The 23053-nt window shown below is 38.8% G+C and overlaps 1 protein-coding gene across 9 annotated transcripts in view; it reads right to left on the bottom strand.

Moving 5' to 3' along the window:
• FGGY (FGGY carbohydrate kinase domain containing) overlaps nt 1-23053 on the bottom strand; it is a 472286-nt gene that overhangs the window by 165517 nt on the left and 283716 nt on the right. The window lies entirely within an intron of this gene.

A 23053-nucleotide genomic window follows, 5' to 3' on the forward strand; every position in this document is an offset into this window, starting at 1 on the left:
ATTAAAGAGTAGATATATTTCACATCTCCCAAATATACCAATGTATTTTATTTTTATTTACTTTAAAAAATATATTTACATGAAACTTCTTTTCACAAAGGTAGGATGGATAATGGCTCCCCAGAAGACACTGACATCCTAATCCCTGGAATATGTGAATGTTACCTTATATGGCAAAAAAAGGACTTTATAGATGTGATTTAAATTAAGGATCTTTAGATGGGGAGATCATCCTGGATTATCCAGGTGGGCCCTAATGCAATCACAAGTATCCTTGTAAGAGCAAGGCAAAGGGAAATTTGACCACAGGAGAGGAGAGAGCAATGTGAACATGGAGGCAAAGAATGGAATGTTGCAGCCACAAGCCAAGGCATGCTGGCAGCCACCACAAGCTGTAAGGGGCAAAAGGAACAGATTCTCTCTTAAAGCCCCCAGAGGGAGGGTGGCCTTGCCAACACAGCTCAATCTCAGCCCAGTGAAACCAGTTTTGGCCTTCTGGTCTCTACAACTGTAACAGAAAAAAAAAATGTGTATTGTTTTAAGACACCAAGTTTGTGGTAATTTGTTACAGCAGCCATAGGAAACTAATATAAAGGGTTTGAGGTATTCCTACCCACCCCCCAGTATAAAAAATAAAAGCTGCAATGTGAGACTAATGAAAATATGTCAAATACAAGATCTAACATTTTAGCTTGAGAGACAAATTTCAACTCTGAATTTCCTGGCTTTCAGGGCAAGAAGAAACATGTGATCAGCTGTATAGTTTTCATTAGTAGAAAGAAGAAATTACACCAGTTCAGAGAAAGCAATACTTTTCCAGGCACTGAATTCTAAAAGGAATTCTAAAGTGGAACTTTATATGGAGCACAGTGAATGGTATATTAGCTATCCTCATCAACCTAGCTATAGCAAATATAGGCATCAAATTCATATGGCTCTTTCTTGGGAATACCTCTGATAAGAACCAAGAATAAAAAGCATTAAACTTTTATATAAAAATATAGCTGATAGTGTTAATCAAAATAGTTTCTGTTTGTAAGTTAAGTCTGACCAAGCAAATCCTGAGATCCTGTTGTTCTCTCTTCAGATACCTCTGCTCACTCTGTAGCAGCTAATCACAGAAGATGGATGAGATATCTAGGAAGCCTCTATTGCATCTGCCCTGCAACCCCAGCCTTTTTCATTCCCCAAAAAATACCTATTAATTTCTTGTCTTAAACATCTTTCAAATATGTCCACTTCTTTCCTTCTAGCCCACCATAATGGAACACAAGCTACCATGATATTCTCTCTCACCTGAACTCGTACATCACCTCCCTATTTGGTCTCCTTGTATCTGCTCTGGTACCACTCCAACCTGTTCTCTAAACTGCAATTATTTCAATTGTTATAAAGCCAACTGTGTTACCAACTGTGCTAAAAATGTTTACATTGCTCTTAGGATAAAAGACCAAGCTTCTTAACAAGTTCTACATGTCCTGCTCCTTTCTACTACTTTAGTCTTATCACTCCTCCTTCCCATGCCACACCAAATCTGACAATTTCCCTCCGTTATCTTGAATGCACTTTCTTCTTGAACTACTTTTCTCTTTACCACCAAACACAACACCCTGTCTCCCCACCAGACTCTGCTTTTAGATACATCATCATAATAACTCAGCTCAAACATTCTTCCCCTGACCACCCACACCATATCAGATCAGTTGACTATGCTCTTGGGGTTGTACCTGTCTGTTATAGCACTTAACATCATGCATACAGAAGAGTGTACAAAAATATATGTACACTTCAAAGACTGATAATAAATCCTCATGCATCCTTCACCAGTAAATGCCAGTTCCTCAAAGCTCTCTGTATACCCTTCCTGATGGCTTCTTTCTTCCACAATGACCAGCAGCCCTCCAGTCATATAACTAGTACCCTTTTAAAATAATTGTTCTCCTACTTGTCTTCCTAGGTTTAAAGTCCATGCTGTAATACTAAACTGTACAGTTTCTTTTGACTCTTTTTGAATTTTATGTGATTAAAATAATTCTGTGTGCATTTCTTTTATATCATTTTGTTTGTTTGTTTAATTAGAGAAGTTGTAGGTTTACAGAAAAATAATGCAAGGTTCCCATATGTTCAGTTTGCTAAAGCTGCCAGAATGCAATATAACAGATACGGGTTGACTTTTACAATGGGGATTTATTAACTTACAATTTACAGTTCTTAGGCCATGAAAATGTCCAAATTAAGGCATCAACAGGATGATACCTGGACTCTAAAGAAAGGCTGCTGGCATCTGGGACACCTCTGTCACATGGGAAGGCACATGGTCGATGTCCTTTGCTCCTGGGTTTTGTTGCCTTTGGTTCTGGTTCCAGTGGCTTCCTCTATGGGTCCTCAGATTTCCTTCAGGGCTTTACTCTAAACTTCTCTGAGTGCTTCTCTGAGCTCTCTAGACTTTTTCTGTCCTTTATCCCCTCATAAAGGATTCCAGTGAAGGATTATGACCCACCTTGAATGGGGTGGGTAAAATCTCAACTGAAACAACCCAATCAAAAGATCCCACCCACAATAGGTCTGCACCCATAGGATTAAAAGAACATGGCCTTTTCTGGTATACATAACAGTTCCAAACCAGCACACCATATATCACTCTCTTACTAAAACCTTGCATTAGTGTGGTACATTTGTTACAAATGATTAAAGCACATTTTAATAACTGTACTACTAACAATATTCCATGGTTTACTTTAGGGTTCATTGTTTGTGTTGTACCATCCCATGGATTTTTTTTTTAATTTTTATTCTAGTAACATATATGTAACCTAAAATTTCCTATTTTAATCACATTCAAATATATGATTCAGTGGTGGTAACTACATTCATGATATTTTGCTACAATCAGCACCATCAATTACCAAAGCTTTTCTATCAACCCAAACAGAAAGTCTGTACAATTTAAGCGTTAACTTCCCTACCCTGACCCTGGCCCCTGGTAATCTAACTTTTAGTTTGAATTTGCTTCTGAGTGTTTTTTGTTTGTTTGTTTTGTTGTTGTTGTTTTTTAAATCAAGATTGGGCACTGGATTTTGTCAAATGTCTTTTCTGCATTGTTTTAGTTTGCCAAAGCTGATGAAATGCAATGTACCAGAAATGGGTTGACTTTTACAACAGAGATTTATTAGCTTACAAGTCTACAATTCTGAGGCAGTGAAAATGTCCAAATCAAGGCATCGACAGGAAGCTACCTTCTTCCGAAGAGTGGCTACTGGCAATCCTCAACTCCTCTTTCACATGGCCAGGCATATGGTGCTGTCTGCTGGTCTCCCCCTTCTCTCCTGGGTTTCATTGCCTCCAACTTCTGGGTTCAGTGGCTTCCTGTCCAAGCTTCTGTGTGTGTTCTTGTCTCTCAGCTTCTCTGGCTTTTTTCTATGCCTTCTCTCTCTTTTATCCTCCTATAAAGGACTCCAGTAAGAGGATTAAGACCCACCCTAAATTCGGTGGGTCACATCTCAACTTAAGATCCTACTCACCCAGAGATCCTACTTGCCAATGGGTCCACAGCCACAGAAATGCATTACCTTTAAGGATATGATCTTTTCTGGAGTACATACAGCTTCAAACCATCACAGGCATCAACTGAGATGATCATGTGTTTTTTTCTTCATTCTGTTAATGCTGTGTATTACTTTTATTCATTTTCATATGTTGAACCAACCTGCATACCTGGGATAAATCCCATTTGATCATGGTGTCTAGTTCTTTTGATGTGCTACTGGATTTGGTTTGCTAGGATTTGGTTGAGGATTTTTGCATCTATATTCATAAAAGATATTCTTCAGTAGTTTTCTTTTCTTGTGGTATCTTTAATTGGCTTTGGTATAAGGGGGATGTTGGCTTTGTAGAATGAGTTAGGTAATGTTTCCTCCTCGTCAATTTTTGGAAGAATTTGAGTAAGATTGGTGTTAATTCTTGCAATGATTAATAAAAGTCACCTGTGAAATTATCTGAGCAGGGATTTTGTTAGAAGGGTTTTTTTGGTTACTGATTCAATCTCTTCACTAGTTATTGGTTTGTTGAAATCTTCCACTTTTTTCTTGAGGCCGTGTAGTTTGCGCATTTCTAGTAATTTGTCCATTTCATCTGTTATACAATTTGCTAACATACAGTTGTTTACACTGTCCTATTATAGTCCTTTTTATTTCTGTGGGTTCAGTAGTAATGTCCCATTTTTCATTTCTGACTTCAGTTATTTGTGTTCTCTCTCTTTTTTCTTTGTGTAGCTAAAGGTTTGATGATTTTATTGATCTTTGCAAAGAACCAACTTTTGGTTTTGTTAATTCTCTCTACTATTATTTTTTATTCTCTCATTTATCTCTGCTCTACTCTTTCTTATTTCCTTTCTTCTGCTCACTGGGTATAATTTATTCTTATTTTTTCTAGATCCTCCGGCTTGAGGTTAGGTCCCTGATTTGAAATTTTCCTTTTTTTTAAGCATTTAGAACTATAAATTTCCTTCTCAGCACTGCATTTGATGCATTCCATAAATTTTGGTAGGTTCATTTTCATTTGCCTCAATATATTTCCTCATTTTCCTTATTTCCTCTTCAACACATTGGTTGGTTAAGAGTATGCCATTTAATTTCAAATATTTGTGAATTTTCCATTTCTCCATGTTATTGATTTCTAGGTTCTTTCTACTGTGGTCAGAAAAGGTACATTGTATGATTTCAATATATTAAAATTCATTGAGACCTGTTTTGTGACCTAATATACAGTCAATCCTGGAGAATGATCAATGTGCACTAGAGAAGAATATTTATTCTGCTGCTATTGGGTAAAGTGTTTTATATATGCCTGTTAAATCTAGCTGGTTTAGAGTATCATTCAAGTCTTCTATTTCCTTATTGATCTATTCTCTAGATGTTCTATCCATTATTGAAAGTGGTATATTGAAATTTCCTTCTATTAATGTGGAACCATCTATTTCTCCCTTGAAATCTGTCAATATTTACTTCTTATATCTTGGGACTCTGCTGTTAGGTGCATATATATTTATAACTGTTATGCATTCTTGTTGAATTGACCCCTTTTTCAGTAAATAATGACTTCTTTGTCCTTCATATCAGTTTTTGACTTCAAGCCAATCTTACCTGCTATTAGTGTAGCAATCCCAGCTGTCTTTTAGTTAGTACTTTTGTTAGCTCATAGTATATTTTTTTCCATCCTTTCACTTTCAACCTACTTTGACTTTGAGTTTTGTGTAGACAGCATATATTGGGTCATGTTTTTTAATCCATTGTGCCAATCTCTGCATTTTGACTGCAGGGTTTAATTTATTTACATTTAAAGTAACTGATGATAATGCAGTACTTTCTTCTGCCATTTTGCTCTTTTGTCTTTGTAAATTTTAAACCTTTTTCACCTTCAATCTTCCACTAATGCCTACTTATGTAATTTTTTTTTTAATTGTACCATTTTGAGTCCCCTCTCATTTCTTTCTGAATATATTTTTCATTTATTTTCTTTGTGGTTACCATGGGGTGAAATTTAACATCCTATATATATATATATATATATATATAACAATCATATTTGATTTTATACCAACGTATCTTCAATAGTATACAGATACACTTTTCCTATACCCCTCCATCCCCCCACCTTTTATGGCAATTGTTATAAATTATACCTTTGTTCATTGTATGTTCCAAACCATCAATTTATCATTACTTTTAATGCATTTGTATTTTAGCAACTGTAAGATGTAAGAAGAAGTGGAGTTACATAACAAAAAATACAACATAGTTATACTAGCATTTATAATTACCCATATGGTTACTTTTACTGGAGGTCTTTATTTCTTGATGCTGTTTTTATACACTGTTGAGTGTCCTTTCCTTTCAGTCTAAAGAACTCCCTTTAGCATTGCTTGTAGGGCAGGTCTAACAGTAATAAACTCCCTTGGCTTGTGTTTATCTGGTAATGTCTTAACCTCACCCTCATTTTTAAAAGAAAGTCTTGCCAGATATAAAATTCTTAGTTGGCAACTGTTTTCTTTCAGCACTTTAAATATTTCATACCACTGCCTTCTTTCCTCCATGGTTTCTAATGAGAAACTGACAGTTAATCTTACTGAGATTCCCTTGTACATAATTGGTTACTTTTCTCTTGAAGCTTTCAGAACTCATTTCTCTCTCTCTGTCTCTCTCTCTCTCCTTATCCTTGGCATTGGACAACTTGATTACTATTTGTTTGGGCTTGGTTCTCTTTGAGTTTATGATGTTTGTGGTTATTTGGGCTCCATTAACGTCCATATTCATGTCTTCTGTTATATTTGGGAAGTTTTCTGCTATTATTTCTTTGAATATTTCTCCTGCCCCTTTCTCTTTTTCTTTTCCTCTGGTATTCTCATAATGCATGCATTGGTATGCTTGATGGTGCCCCAAAGATCTCGTAGGCTCTGTCCATTCTTCTTCCTTTTTTCTTTCTGCTCCTCAGCCTGAATCTTTTTAGTTGCCTTGTCTCCAAGATCACTGATTCTTTCCTCTGCCAATTCCAATCTGCTGCTGAAACTTTCTAAGGGATTTTTCATTTTACTTACTGTGTTCTTCAAATCCAGTATTTTTCTGCAGAGATTCTCATATTGTTCATTCACTGTTTTTTTCATATCCTTTAATTATTTCTCTGTGTTTTCCTTTATCTCCTTGAACATAATGAGGTTTATTTTTTTTATAGTCCCTGTCTGGTAATTCCTAAGTCTGGCCCTCTTTATTGATGGTTTCTGGATTTTAAATATTGTTCCTTTGGATAGGCCACCATATCATATTTCTTTGTCTTGTAATCTTTTTGTTACACACTCTACATTTAATATATTAATGCACTAACTCTGGGCTTTAGTCCCTTGAGCGACTGGTTCTTTAAGTTTGTATCACAATAGTGATGACAGAGATTTTCTTAAGAGTCAGGAGCTAATCAAAGAAAATAAACCAAGGCAAAAGAACTTTTACTGTCTTTGCAAATTGGCTCTGCACTGGTTAGTGGTTTTCCTCAGAGCTTAGCCCACCTTCCAAGAAGATCAGCCCAAGGCAAATGGGAAGTACAGGGTCCTCTCTGTCGTATCTGAGCCTGTGAGGAGCTGGAGCCACTGAGCCTCCTTCTTTTCCTGGGCTTGTGCTTGCTAGAGGTCTTAGGAATTCCTCACTTACAGTTTATGGGAGTTTCAGTGAATGCCCCCTCTACTCCCTTTGAAATGGACCTCTTCCCCTTCCTGTGTGCTTTCTTAGGTTACTTAATGCAGGGAGAATTTTGCCCTAGGTCACTTCAACTTAATTGTTTCCTACACTGCCTCAGCTATCTGCAAGCTGCTTCTCTGCCCTCAGAACAAACTCTGGGAGGGCAAGCCTGAGACATGTTGCCCAGCTCAGTCTCACAGACTTCAACCTGATGGTACTGACATAAATGCATCCCAGCATGTACACATGGGCCACTCTACTCCCTGTGGAACACAGCCAGGGACCCATATTAGGAGCACAAGCGGGCTCAACCTGTGTTATGGAGGAGGTGAGGGAGGAACCAGCAAGGATGTCAGGGGCTTCTTCTATGGCTTTGAAGCTGTGTTTTCTTGATTCAGCATTTGCCCAACTAGCGTAGACCTTTAACTATATTCTGCAGTTTTGAGGAAGGTTTACTGTCTTTCAGATTTCTCTGATGCATTTGACCAAGGGAGGCTTGGAATAATGGCTGCCCTCAGAGCCGGCTGATCAAAGGTAGAGATCTGTGATCAGATCACACACCCCTGGAGTTTGGAGGACTAGGTCTCCACAACCCATCCTGGCACCAGCCTGAGCTTCAGTCCCCACTGCTGCCTCCCATGAGGCTGGGAGTTGGAGGATGGCAGCCACTGCATCAAGGGTAAAACTCACCCATATTTATCACAATTTACCAGCTTTTTCCTTCTGCTCCTCCCTGAATGCTGCGCATTCACTAGACACCGGAGTTTCAAAGTAGTTGATTCAGACAGCTCCTGCCAGTTCAATAGCTGTTTTGATGGAGTCACTGATTCCTGGAGCTGCCTACTCTTTTATTCACCCACAATCCTCCCTCTTCCCACAATGCTTTGTTTCTTTCACTTAACTTTGTTTGATTAACCTACGTTGTTATGTGTAGCTGTAGTTCCTTCATTTTAATTGCTGTATTGTATGCCCCTATATGAATATATAACACTTTAGTTACTCATTTTCTATAATGGGCATTTCTATTAATTCCAATTTGGGGCTATTATGAAAAATAATGCTATGACTACTTTTACATTTACCTTTGGGTACACATGTGCAATAGTTTTCCAGATATTTACCTAGAATGGTATTGTAGGGCAAGTGCATGTTCAAACTTATCAGACAATGCTTCACTGTTTTCCAAAAAGAGTATACCAATTTATACTCCTACTACCAGGGTATGAAAGTAAATCACTTACCAAGGTTTGTAATTATATATTTTTGTGAGCTTTTGATTAATGTCCATCTCCTCCACTAGACTGTAAAGTCTATCTAATTTTGCACACCATTTTCACTCCAGTGCCTGGCATACAGTAGAAGCTAATAATGACTGGCTGAATAAAAGCCACTCTAGATAAGAAATTTAAGTAATTTGAGTGTGAACACAGGTTTGTCTGATTTCAAAATCCATGTCTTTTCTACCATACTACATTTTCCTTATCTCAAAATGGTGATTATAATTTTTACCTGCTTATCACTTCCCAATGTAATGGCAGTAACCAAATGATATTATAGGTCAATTCAACAAACATTTATAGAGTGCATATTAAGCAATCACCAGTGTTTCACTATTATGTGCCTAGACCCAAAGGTTTACAGATGGTGAATATGGAAGACTTGTCAATGGCAAATCCTTTATGAATGCATGCAAATTAAGATTACTTTGTGGAGGAAGATGAGGGTTTCAAATATCACTGCAGGGAAAACCAAGGAGACCAATTAATGCTTTCAAGACCAAACTGCACCTGTGTCCCAAATTATTCAGCAGCACAAACAAAAGAAGCTTGCTCTAAGTACTGATCAGAACAAACATTTTAAAATGTTTTTACCCATGTGGCATCATCTTTCATCTGTACATGGCTCAAAGAAGGGTTAGGCAGAGAACTAGATTAAACAATGCACTTTGGCATCATACCTGGAGTTCAAAAAGAAACTCTGACATCTTATTTACACAGAAAGATCTTTGACCTTTGTGGTTTCCCTTTGTGCCCTGTTGTGTCTGTACTTTGTTTTCTGAATTTGTCTTCACGCACTCCAAATGGGGTCTCGCACTGTTTGACTTCACTCTGCTTTTTATGAGAACATAAGAATTCCACAATACCTAATTGTCAGCAGATTCTATCAGGTTCTGTGTCCAAGTTACAACCTCTCAGTAGGTCTATACATAAGCCTACTCAAAGAGACCTTCTTTGAAAAGATGGAGATTCAGTGAACCTTCTAGAGTACCCCCAACCAGGATGGGGTTGGCTGTTTGTCCAACTTGATTTACTTGATTTTACATTAATTTTACATTCATTTATTTCATTCTTATATTCATCACGTGTAAATTTAGAGTGCCTTCTATGTACAAGGTTGTCTGCTAGGCACTGAGGCAACAATGATGGAAAGATACAACTGCTACTCTGAAGGAGCTTAAAACGGTGTTTCTTGAGTTTTGTTTTCTCCTACATCAGAATCACCAGGCCACATATTAAAATTACAGATTCTTATATACCCCTTCCTGGCAGGACTGACTGAATCTGACCCTGTGGGAGTGGGGCCTGAGGAACTGCATTTTTAAACGAGTTCCCCATGTACAGTTTATGCACATTAATTGAGAATTTCTCGCTTGCAGCTCAATGGAGAGTTTATAATCACAATGGGGATTAGTGACAGAGCCACGGAGGAGCCTTTCCTGTGATGAATCAGAATTTCACCAGCTGCAGTATCCTTTCATTTGAGTAAATGAAGATGAACTAAGGATACAGTGGAGTGGCTCAGGGTTTTGCTCAGTTATGTATGAGTCTTGGCCCTATCACTTACAAGCTGTGGGACACTGGGCAAATCACTTGGTTTCTTTGAGCCTCATATTAAAAAAAGAAAACAACACCTGCTCTGGCTGTCTCTCTTAGTTATTTTGAGCATCAATGTCCATAAGACACTTTACAATTCTAAAGCACCAGGATAAAATCAGTTATTAATCATCACAAAAACTTTTATAAACAAGAGAATAGTTAAGCCAACTCAAATTTCTCTTAAGCAGTTAGAACCATCCCAACTTTCTTAACCATCCCAAGCTTTACTGGTGAGGCTTGATTAAACATTATAGCTCATTACATGGTTCCTTCCAGGTTCCAGAAGCTTCTTTTGAAAAACTGGAGAGAACAGTGGGAGGTACTTTTGGTACCATGCCAACATGTTTCAAGGAATGGATATAAAATAATGAGTCCAACCAGACTTGGTGTCTCCTGCCTCTTATTATCTCTGTATCCTTGACATGGATACCCAATGTCTCTGACCTCAATTTTATCATTTCTTATATGAGAAAATGCACTATACTGAGCCATTTTATGCTACTACACTCTAATGAAGTTGAACATTTGTTAATCTGAACTTATGTTGGCATTATCCTTTATACTTAACTAAAACAGGGCAACTACATATTTTTCTTTCTTATACAGCTGTGATTTCTGTCCATTCAAGGATTCTAAACCTAATCTCACGTGTTTGTTGTGAGGACCAGAAATTCTACATATAGAATGCCCAGCAGAGAAATTGGCAGAAAATAAATTATTAATGAATCCTAGCTATCAATATTCTTTAGGATAAACATTAGGCTCCTTGCTTATCTATGAACTGTTGTCCCCAACAAATTTCTCTTCTTTTCATATCATACCTGAGTTGTTTTTTTCCTTTTTGAATATTTCTTTTTTTATATCCAGATTTTACATCATTGAACTTGTGATTTGGCATTTACTATCTCTTTCACTGGGGATACAAATTATTTACTATGTATTACCATATCTCTTTGGGTTAACTTGATTATAAACTTCATGTTTAGTACCCACTGTGTGCCCTAGAGATGAAGTATTGAAGTAGACTTTTCCCCAAGCTCAAGGAGCTCAGGCTTTCAGGAAAGACAGAGAATGGCTGTACTAGAGCTATGCATAAGGAGCTGTGAAGTTCAGAGGAGGAACATTCAACTACACATGGTGGCGGAAGGGAAGAGGGCTTCATGGAGGTGACATCTGAAGTGGCACTTTGGGTATGAGACACACTACGGATACTGTGACACACTAAGGAAAGTGGCTAAAAACAAAGGTGCCAGGATCCCTGTTCTTTGGTTCCACTATATCTCCACCATTTACCAGCTCTGTGACTCTCTAAGCTCCCAGTTTCCTCATCTGTACACTGACAACCATAATACAAAGGGGATCACTCCACAGGATTTGCTGGGAGTATCAGAAAACAGTAAATACTCAAAAGAATGTGCGTTATACTGATAATGATTCTGGTGATTAAGATACTCACCTGGTGCAAGGGAGATACAAACATTCCAGGCAGAGAGAACAACATGCTAAAGGCCAGAGGAGTGAGAGAGTACAGGCTCTTTCCAGGAAGAGTAAATACCAGTCTATGATTCTTCAATCCAAAGCATTCAGAATGCCAAACGTTTTTCAGAACTCGTTTGATTGTAAAATCTGACCTGAACTGATCAAGCAATTTAGAGTCTGTTTTCCCTATTTGTAGTGACTATTCCTAAGTTTTACTGCAGAAATATTAATGTGTTTGATTATGGGTAGTGTTACACAAAATACTGTATATGCATAGTATTAATGTTCTAAAATTTGGTCATTCTCTATTTCTTTTCCCAAACACACCTGCCCCATGGAATTCAGATAAGATTATAGGGATGGATCTGCTCAAGTGCAGGGTAAAGGGTAAAGGATAGTAGGGGATGATGCCAGAAAGGCAGGAAGGGGCCATATCACACAAGATATCCTATGCCCAGCTACTATTCAGGGGACTCACCTAGGAATTTTAATCAGCAGAGTAAAACCATCAGACTTAGTATTCAGGATCATCTTCACCGTGAGTCTATGGGATACAGAAGTCTACGCAATTTGGTATGTTACACACCAAGATCATAGCAGATCTCTCAGCTTGTGGTTACACGGAAACCTGAGGGACATTCAGGTAATTTTAGCATGTAAGCAAATGAGATGCACATGAGTCATGGTGGTCCTATGACTGGCCTATTTCAAGCAGCACATGAGCATCTAATCAGTTATTTAAAAGCACCCTCCAGTTAAACGTCCTCTCAACCAACAGTATTTTGGCTCAGTCTTCACCTGGCTCTACACAAGGCTGAAACCACTGGTTGAAAAGCCCAAACACAAATTTGGCAATTGGATGATGATGACACTTTTTAATCAACTTTATATTTTTGTGTTTAGCCTATCTCAAGGTATAATTCATCTAGCTACTCAATTCTCAGATGGATGGAACTTTGTGAGTGAAATGATTAATGCTGTTGTGTCATGTGGGAAGGATCAGTTAATCAAAGAAAGAAATCTAAAAGCCTTACAGAGGAGTGGGTAGTTTTCATGTGGAATCAAACTCATATGGCATGATTTGTTCCTCATCAAATCCTGACGGTTGCTGACTGGTATTTTTCTGCCTGTCCTTCTGCCCATTTCTCCATCAAACATTTACTGAGCACCTACCATGTGCCAGGTGGGTTGAATAAATGGAAAATTACTGTTTTGTGATACCTTTCTCTTACCTCCCTAAGTAATAAAAACCACACACTGGTATTAGTGATCCTAAAAGATTAGCACTAAATCTTCCTCTTTCTCAGACATTATTAAACTCAGTTCTCTAGGAATTTTTTTAAAATACAAGGCAAGTGGCAAATTTTATGTTATGTAAATTATCTCTCAAAAAAAATGAAAAAAAAAAAATACATGACAAGAGGCCACCAGTCTAATAACAATAAAAATAAACATCACTTTTGTCACCAGACTCTCATGGGAGTAGAGTCAATCAGTACCACTGAGATTCCTATAGTAGCTTTCACTTCTTTAGGGTTTAAGACTTCAATTCTTATTTTGAATATATTTCAAATTTTAGGAACATGACGAAAATGTCCACTTAACTTTCCCATTTTGAACTTTTTTTTCCCTATTGGCAGTAGGGAGCCACTGACTGCTCATTATGAAGGGAATTCTAATCTTACTCCTTCAATGATGATTGTGCAAAAAAAACCTCTTACTGGTTTTTCTGGGATCTTTGGTTTCCAAGACATTTACTTCTCCTGGGGTTTTAACCACTGGTTAAGTGGAAGAGTAGAAAAGTATCCCAAATCTTTGATGGCACTAGGAGCCAAAATATGAAAAATTTAATTAAAATATGAAAAAGAGGTGTTTGAGGCACACAAAGAGAATGGGAAGAGAGGATGAAGAAAAAGGGAAAAGCAACAAGGTAAAAATACTAAAACCTCTGAACTAAATGCATGGAGAACTAAAGGAACTAATGCATGATGAGACACTTGGCACAGTACCTGACACTTAGTGAGGACCCTATAATGGCCATCACCTTCACCTTCATCCACCAAACCACTGGAAAAGTGCAAGGATTTCCAGAACTGCCAGGTAATCTCAGCAACACACACTCAGCAATGAGTGGTAAACAGGAAAAGAAAAAAATAAATCAATGTGGTTTTCATTTCTTGCTCTTCCAAATGAATAAAAAAACATCCTCATGAGTTGGGATGTCAGCCCAAATTCAGTACTTGACCACAGAGAAGCAGGGAATCAGGGGAGACTAGATAAGGAGTCTCAGTGCTACTGATTGACTCTACTCCCATGAGAGCATGGTGACAACTGAAGTTTATTTTCATTGTTATTAGACTGGTGGCCTCTTGAAAGGCAGAGGAGGGGAAGGAGCAGGAGCAGGAGCAGGAGGAAGAGGAGGAGCAAGAAGAGGAGGAGGAGGAGGAAAAGGAGGGGGAGGAGGAGGAGGAAAAGGAGGGGGAGGAGGAGGAGAAGGAGGAGGAAGAGGAACAGGAGGAGGAGAAGAAGGAGAAGGAGGAGGAGGAGGAGGAGAAAGGTGGAAAAGAAAAAGGAGAGGGAGAAGGAGAAGGAAAAGAAGGAGGAGAAGAGAAAATGAGAACATTGTGGTCTAGCTACAATCCAGCCCTAACTTTGCAGTTCTCATTAGGCTTTGGAAAAGATCTGCCTTTTAATCAGTCTACCCCTATTCCCACAAAACATGCTTACACATGGTCAACCTAATCCACAGCCTTAGTCTCATCATTCTGGTAAGAACTGAGACTATGAGCTCTGGAATCAAACAACCTGACTTGGAAACCTATCTTTAGAACTTAGTGGCTGAGTGGCCTAGAGTAAGTACTTCATCTCTCAGCTCCTCAGTTTCAGTTCCTATAAAATGGAAGGATAATTCCAATAGCTACATAAGTTTATTATGAGGGTGAGATAAAATAACGTTGAGTGTTAGATAAAAAATTCAAAATTTTAGCCCATGATAAGCTTACAATAAATATTAGCTGGTATTGTTCATGCTGTTAATTTTATTTTTTTCTATTTCTTTGATCATTCTTTGAAGCAAGCTGCCATCCTTGGAGGAAAGCCAGGCTCAGACCAGTTGACAGGTAGACTCTTGCCAGAGGCTTTAGTCTGATGTTCGAGACACCTAGTTTTAGCTGCCTTTGCTGTGTTTCTCGTGGGCTTCCAGAAACATGGGACAAGACAGCCTTGCTCGGCTTTTATAGGGGTAGAATGGCTGAATCACACCTTAGGCTTAAGTTAACTTGTTAAGAAACTGCTAACAGTTTTCAAAGTGCTGTTTTCCAAAGTGGTTGTACCATTTTCCATTCCCACCAGCAGTATGTGGGAAAAGTTCCAGTTCCCCGCATCCTTGCCACAACTTTAGCCATCCTAATAAGTGTGTAGTATATCTCATTGTGGTTTTAATGTACATTTCATTCATGACTAGGGAAATTGCTCCTCTAACAAATAGACCCTGGGGGAAATACAGCCACCTTTCGGGAACTTTTTCCTTAGGTGGTCTAAGGAAGCTGTGGAGTCCCACCATAATCAATACCCAAAGAATTCAGATTGAACAATGTGGCATGATCTGTGGCTTTTCTCTGATTCAAGCCAAAAGACACTAAGGCCACAAGCTAATTAATTCCCTCCTCCCAAGAGAACAGAGACTAGGCTACAGAACTGCTCTGAGCTAGCATGTCATTGCAGGCTCTGACTGGAGCTGAGCTGCCAAAGGACATCCTGGTGAGTGGCAGGGGAGAGAGGACCTAATCCATCTCCTCCCAAAGGCAAAGGGTGGCAGGGTAGATGGCAATGTCCCAAGAAGTCTGCCTTGGTGGAGGAAAGAAGAGAGAGTACAGTGTGGCTGGTTTGTGTCACTCAGGTCTCACTGAAGTAAAATTGTTGCAGTGAAAATTTTAACCCCCTGAGAGGCCACATGAACTCCTGGATTTTCCTGGTGAGGTGGGGGTAGGAAAGAAATTTATAGTATAAATCTCCTAGTCAGTCAGCCTCATTCAGCCACGGCAGATGACAAATGACAACCTCACTGGATCTGGAAGGAATGAGAAGAGGTATGGGGAAAATCTAAGTACTCGCTTACTTCCCCAGGGGAGGAAAAGCAAGCCAACAGTGCGCCCACCAAGCATCTACTATGCACCCAGCTTTAAACCGGATACCATGGGCCAAGAAGGGCACAGCAAACATGGATCCAATGTTTGATTTAAGTGTCAACTTGGCTAGGTTATGGTGTATAGCTGTTCTGTCTGATCAAACGCTGGCCTCAGTTGTTGCTATAGAGATAGTTCATAGATGGGATTAGCATCTACAATCAGTTGACTTTAAGTAAAGGAGATTACCTTCAAAAATGTGGATAAACCTCATCCAAATCAGTTGGAAGTCTTTAGAGGGAGAACTAAAGGTTCCATGGATCAGAAGAAATTCTTCCTCTAGACTTATACCCTCCATTCATTCTTGAGTTTCTAGCCTAGGGAATTCAGACTGAAGATGTCAACATCATTATTGCCAGAATTTCCAGCCTCCAGCCTGTCCTATGGCATTCAGACTTGTCAGCCCCCACAATCACAAGCCAATTCCTTACAATAAATCTCTTTAATCACTATAATTTCTATCATCTATTCCATATATATTCCATATATATCCCATATATCCTGTTGGTTCTATTTCTCTGGAGAACCCTGACTTCCACAAGTTACACCCACTCTCTAGCAAGTTAGTTTCACTTGAGATACAAATCGCACAACATTAAAACACAAGTAACAATACTTATTGGTTTGTCCTAGGGGCCAAGCAAGTAAAACAATAAAATATGTCAGAGTAATTACAGAACTGATTTGGGTTGGAAGGAAAAAGGAGAAAACTGATATTCATTGAGCACCTGTGTACTATTTTTTAAGTGAGGACTAAATTTTATAGATGTAAAGTATTTAGAATAATACCTGTAATATAGCAAGCAATATATGTGACAGCAGATACCACTGTTGTTGTTTTTCTCCAGGATTCCTTTTTGTTTTATCTCAAAAAGATTCATTGAGATAAAACATACAACAAACTGTACATATTTAAAATGTTCAATAAGTTTTGACACAGTACAACAGTAAAGACATTACCACAATCAAGATAATGAACATCTCCATCACTCGCAAAAGTTTTCCTTGTGCCCCTTTGTAATCCTACCCTTCTGCCCTCATTGAACCCACCTCTCATTCCAGGTAACCACTGATCTGCTTTACGTCACTATATATTAGTTTGCATTTCCTAGAACTTAAAACAAATAGAATTATACAGTTTGACTTTCTTTTGTCTGGCTCCAATTAATCTCAGCATTAAGTATTTTGAAGTTAATTGATATTGCAGCTTATATTAAGAGTTCATTCCCTTTATTGCTTAGTAGTATTCCAATGTATTGATATGCCAACAGTTTGTTTATCCCTTTATTATTAACAGACACTTGGGTTGTTTCCCGTTTGGGGGCTATGAAATGTAAATTTTCCATGAACATTTGTGTACAAGTCTTTTATAGGAGTGGAATGCCTATGTTAGGTGTATGTTAAATTCTTAAGAAACTGCTAAACTGCTTTCCAAAGTGGTTATACCATTTTACATTCTATTTTCCCACCAGAAGTGTGTGCAAATTGAAGTTTCCCACATCTCTGCCAGAACTTTAGCCATTCTAATAAGTGTGTAGTGTATCACACTGTGGTTTTAATTCATATTTATCTCATTGAACACCTTTTCAGGTGCTTATTTGTCATTCAAGTCTTTTCTTTGGTGAAATGTCTGTTCAAACATTTTCCAATTTTGGCCCAAATTTTAATTGGGTTTGCTTTCCCTCTCCTCTGGGACTTTGGGAGGAGCTGTATAACATGACAGGGAGGAGCAAGAGTCAGACAAGAGTCTCCATCCTGCCCGTTATGTGACCTATCTAACTACTCTTTGCCTCAGTTCCTCATCTATAAAGTGGGGACAATAATGGTGCCTAGCTCACTGGATTTTTGAGCTGATTACATGATATAAAGGGTTTAGCACAGTGCTTGGTACACTAAAGGCACTCAATAGATGTTAGTGACTACTTTTATTATTATTACCTGTCTCCTCATAATGAATGGGGTAGAATGCTATCGGCTGGGGTCATGGATGCTAAACACCCTCAGTCGAGCTTGATAAGAACAATCTTGCCTCAAATGCCAGAGAAATACTAGCTTGAGCTTTCTGAGCGCATGGTCTGTCTCTTAGTGCTCATCGAATTGCAATAACCCTTTCCTTGACAAATCAGTGCCTAGCACAGTGTTCTCAATGTATGCAGTTATTTGGCTCCAGGGCTGGCCTCAATACTGGGAGTCACCGAACAATGCTGGTTCCTAGGGGCTGACAATAGCAGGTCCTAGTAAATGAAGAGAGAACAGGGCTCCCCATGAAGAACACGACATTCTTTCATTGGGGTAGGTATTACAGTGGTCCTCTCTGTACCATAATGGATTCCCTTCTTGCTTTACATCTCAATGACCTCTGCCAATGTCTTCTGCTAATGAAACCAGGTAAGTCTCACAGTGAGACAGAGAAAGTGGTTCCACTTGCCCACTCTTAGCTGTGGCATCCTGTGAACTGAAGATCCTGTAATCATCAGGTCAAGGCCCACTGGCTGCTCTCCTTTCCTGTGGCATCTTCTCAATTGGCCTGCACATACCCACATCTACCAAGGCCTCAGAGAAGTTGGCTGCATGGTGCTGTGGACACAGCAGAGGAGAACAAAATGGAGAGGAATGAGGACAGAGGCCAGTGCTTGAAACTGGGCTGACAGGAACAGTGTCCAGGTGGGGACAGGTATCCTGCAAATGTCACTTCCTATTGGAAAACTTCCTTGTTTACTGAAGACTTGATCTGGCCCCTCTCCTGGACCATCATACTTCAGTCATGCATTTACTATAGCAACTATCATTTTGGATTATAATTATCTCTTTGTCTGTTTTTTCCAACGTACCTGAGCTCCTGGAAGGCAGGCCATGACAATTCAGTTATCTTATTTACTTAATATCCTTAGCACTTAGCCTACAAATACAAGATTTTTTTTTAAATGAATGAATGATTAAAGGTATGATTTTAAAAATAAACATTTAATTTTAGAATAGTTTTAGATTTACTGAAAAGCTGTAAAGACAGTACAGAGAGTCCTCATATACCCCACACCCAGTTTTTCCTATCGCTGATATTTTACATGAGGTACATATGTCACAACTATTGAATCAATATTGATACATCATTATTAATTAAAGCCCTTACTTTGTTCATATTTCCTTAGTTTTTAGCTAATGTCCTTTTTATGTTTCAGGACCTCATCAGATACCATATCATACATTTTGTTGTCCCATCTCCTTAGGCTCCTCTTGACTGTGACAGTTTCTGAGACTTTCCTTGTTTTTGACAACCTTGACAGTTTTAAGAAGTACTGGTCAGGTTTTTTGTAGAATGTCCCGCAGTTGGGATTTGTCTGATGTTTAGGTGGAAGACTGTACAGATAAAGTGCCATTCTCAACAAGTCATCTTAAGGGTATATTCTAGCAAGATAACTTACCACTATAGATGCTTACTTTGGTCACCTATCTGAGGTAGTGTTTGTCAGGTTTCTCACTATAAAACTGCTCCCCACTCCTCTTTTCATACTATAATTTTTGGAAGGAGGCCACTACATACTGTGGGAAGTTATGATCTATCTCTTTGAGCACAGAATATCTACATAAATTATTTGAAAGTTTCTTGCACAGGAGATTTGTCTCTCTTGCTCAGTTATTTATTTATTCAATTGCTTATTTATGTAAATATGGACTCACAGAGGTTTATGTTGTTATATTTTGGATTATAATCTAATACTACTTTATATATTTTGTTGCTCAAATTGTTCCAGTTTTGGCCACTGGGAGCTCTTTCAGTTGGTTCCTGTGTCCCTTTGACATACTCCATTATCGTGGGAATTTTGTTTGTTTGGAGTACTTCCTTACTTTCTGGCAGTATAAGATACTTCAGGCTCATCTGCATATTTCCTGCCCTATCTTGTAGATTGCCTGCCTACTAGAATCAGTTATTTCTCTAAGGAGCTCTGGTTCTTTTTATTGGAGAATGGTATTAGAAACCAAGATCTGTGTGTGTGCCTATAGCTCTCAGCTGATGGTGCTAGGATACATATGATTGTTTACTAACCTATATACATATCTATAAATATTTCTATATGTATCCATCTGTATCTATATTAAGCTAAAATGAGTTCATACTAAAGTCTCTAATTCTAACCTATTACCCACATGGATCATTCTAATCTTAATAAATGATTTGTAATAACAACATATTTGGTGTTTTGGGCCAGGAAGAGTGCTAAGCTCTTCACAAATATAACTTCATTTCATCCTCAAAACAACTTTATGGGTAAATGCTATCACCCCCATTTAACAGGTTAAGAAACTGAGGCACAGAAAAATGAAGTATCTTACTTAAGTTTACACAGTAAGTAGTCGGGTCAGCATAGGAGCCTATGTCTTTGAAGTGCCATATCTACTAAATGATAGAGAATCACCATCTCTGCAATCATCTAAGTCCTTCAAGAACTTCAGTTTTTATTTCACACACTCATATCATTCCCAGCTTTCATCATCAACTATTGTTCCGCTAAACCTTACCTCTTCAATAGCCGCCCCCACCCCACCCTTTCCAAGGCTCTCTTCCCACCTGACATACAAACTGGAAGAAAAGTTGCCAAGTTACAACCCGACTTGACAGCTCAAGAAAAGGGGTGCTGGAAAGATGGCAAGGGATCAGCTCCATTCTGACCCTATGACTTTCCAACCTCTGGCTAACTTCTAATGTGTATTATCTTGGGTTTTGGTGACTTGGTAGTAATTATCTCTGAACAAGCAGCTCTGATGGAGTTAAAAAAAGATCAGTAATTTTTTCCTTGCTAATTAAATCAACCTCAAGGAAGATAAATGTGCAGCCCACACTTGTATCTTCTAAAATATCAAAGGCCTGATTAGTTAGTCTTATGTTCAACCTCAGGCTTTTTCTCCAGATTCCTGAAAGTAACAGGAACCTGGAGGCAGGGAGCTTCTAAGTGTTTACCAATACCCACTTACTTAGTAATTCATTCATTCCTTCATTTCGGCTAATCTAGAAAAAGACAACCAGGATCAAACACAAAATGCTCCTGGGAATTTTGTCTCAACCTAATGAATTGAAAACATCAGAAGTGAGTGAACAGGAAGAAAGAGAATCCTTCAGATCATGTTAAAAACCACTTTTTGAAAAACCCACAACCCCCTTTAGTCCCTGTGTTCTGTTTGGTGAATTTTTCCTGACAGTTTGTGGTTTTACTTGCCAGAACCACAACAAAGGGGGTCCTTGAGCCTCCCTGGGAGTGTTTCCTCAGACCTGTACCTCTCCTAGACCTCACAAAGGTGCTATTGTTGCTGGTGTGCCAGGCTCCCAGCACCTGAGGGAGATCAAAGACACTCTTCGAAGCCAGCATGACCATAGTCTCGCCCTCATGACATAACATTAAAGCTGATGATTAATCCCTTTGGGCCAGAAGTTCCCTTCCCACTCCCAAGTACAAAGGGAATGGGGGTGGGGACTTTATTCCAAGCACAACATGACCATAATAAACTGGCATTTTATGGCCTTCATTCATTGCAACCAACTGCAGCTACCCGTCAAACTCGTTAAAGTCAAACAGTTGCTTCATGTGAGTCTTTTATATCACCAGGAAAGTTTAATAAGAATACCCACCATTTTTGCCTACTGTGTGCTAGGTACCTAAAGATGGGATGAGTGTCATCCACACAACAACCCTGTGAGACAGGCCTCTTCACCTCTAATTTGATGGATGAGGAACCTGAGGCTCAGAGAACTCATATAACTCGCCTTGAGTTACAGGGTCAATAACTGCAATGCAGGTGTTTAAACCCAGATCTGTGTGACTAGAAAGCCCATGCTCCTCTATCCCCTATGGAAACATCAGAAACGTGCACAAGGCAGGAAGTCATCAAAGAGCAGAAGCTTGGGAATCAGAGAGAACTAGATTCAAGTTCTCAGCTGGAGCACTTACTATCTACCTCACCCTGGGAAATAAGTACAAAGGGGAGCAGGTGGTGGGGAGAGGACTATTTGAAGCACAACTTGACTAAGAAACTGAGAAGGCTGCCTCGTTTGGGCTTCTTGATTGAGGTGGGCTTAGCTTCTGCAGCTCTCCCTCTTCAATGACATCCTAAGCCTTATAGTAGAACTGCTGAAGGAAAAGAAATATGCTGGAATTATTAAAGAAGTTCCATTTAACACTGCCCACAGTGCAAAGAAACAAAAAAAGAGCAAACATTTGTTTGTCAAGGAAATGTATTTCCTTCAAGTCCAGCACAAATGTCACCCCAGGAAGATTTCTCTAAACTTGGAGAATCCCAGCAATCAGTCCCTATCTCCTCTGCTCAGCAACAACAGTACTAGGAACAACAGTTAACCCTGTGAAGTGCCCAGTTTATGGAAAGCAATCTTCCAAACGCTTTGTATCTAAATATACTCCTTCATTTAATCCTCATAACACCATGAAATAGGTATTATCATTCTCCACATTTTGCAACTGAAGAACCTGAGGACCAGGGAGGTTAACCAACTTGCCCAAGAGCCCCTACTTAGTAAGTGGAGGAACTGGGATTGGAATCCAATCAGGCTGGCTCCACCATCTACATTAAATGAGATGCCCTGCGTAAGAACACCTCATGTAATATGTGGTATTTTGAGTTCAATCTGGATCTGTATTTTGGGGCCTGGTATTGTAATATGTTATAATTCTGTTTCATCAATGGGAGGCCCTATGTCATCCTTATGTTCCCAGAGTTTAGCACAGTACCTGACACACAGAGGTTTAGTAAAGTATATGTATTAATATTTGCTCAACCAAAATATTTAAAATAATAAAAGCTCAACGGTCCCTATGGTTACTAAACACAGTTTTGCACTGTGCACAATTTTCTCCATAGTTGCAAAATTCTGCCCTGGATTGTATCCCATTCTAATCCCTGCTCATCTAAACCTCCCATTCCCCTCTTCCCATCCCCCCAATCCTCCAATTAACTTCCTCCTCCTCCCCCTCTCTCCCCTCTATTTTACTCAACTGGGAAAAATCCAAGAAGTCGTCCATCTAAGTTTAACAGAGTAATGACTTTTAAATAAAAATATGGTAGAAATGGGTACTTATCGAGATGGAATGCTTTCAGACTCATGCATTTAAAGAAGATATAAATTTTAGGGCAGGCACTAAATTTTAACTGCAATCTTGAAGAAAGCCTTTCCACTAATTCACAGAGAAAAATTAACAAAGTGAAAATTGCTTATCAGTGTTCTTTTGAAGTCACGATATGCAGCCTAATTCTATAGATCATTTGGACGCTCCCAGGGAGATGG

The sequence above is a fragment of the Choloepus didactylus genome, chromosome 2, assembly GCF_015220235.1.
Source record: "Choloepus didactylus isolate mChoDid1 chromosome 2, mChoDid1.pri, whole genome shotgun sequence".
Lineage (NCBI taxonomy): Eukaryota > Metazoa > Chordata > Mammalia > Pilosa > Megalonychidae > Choloepus > Choloepus didactylus.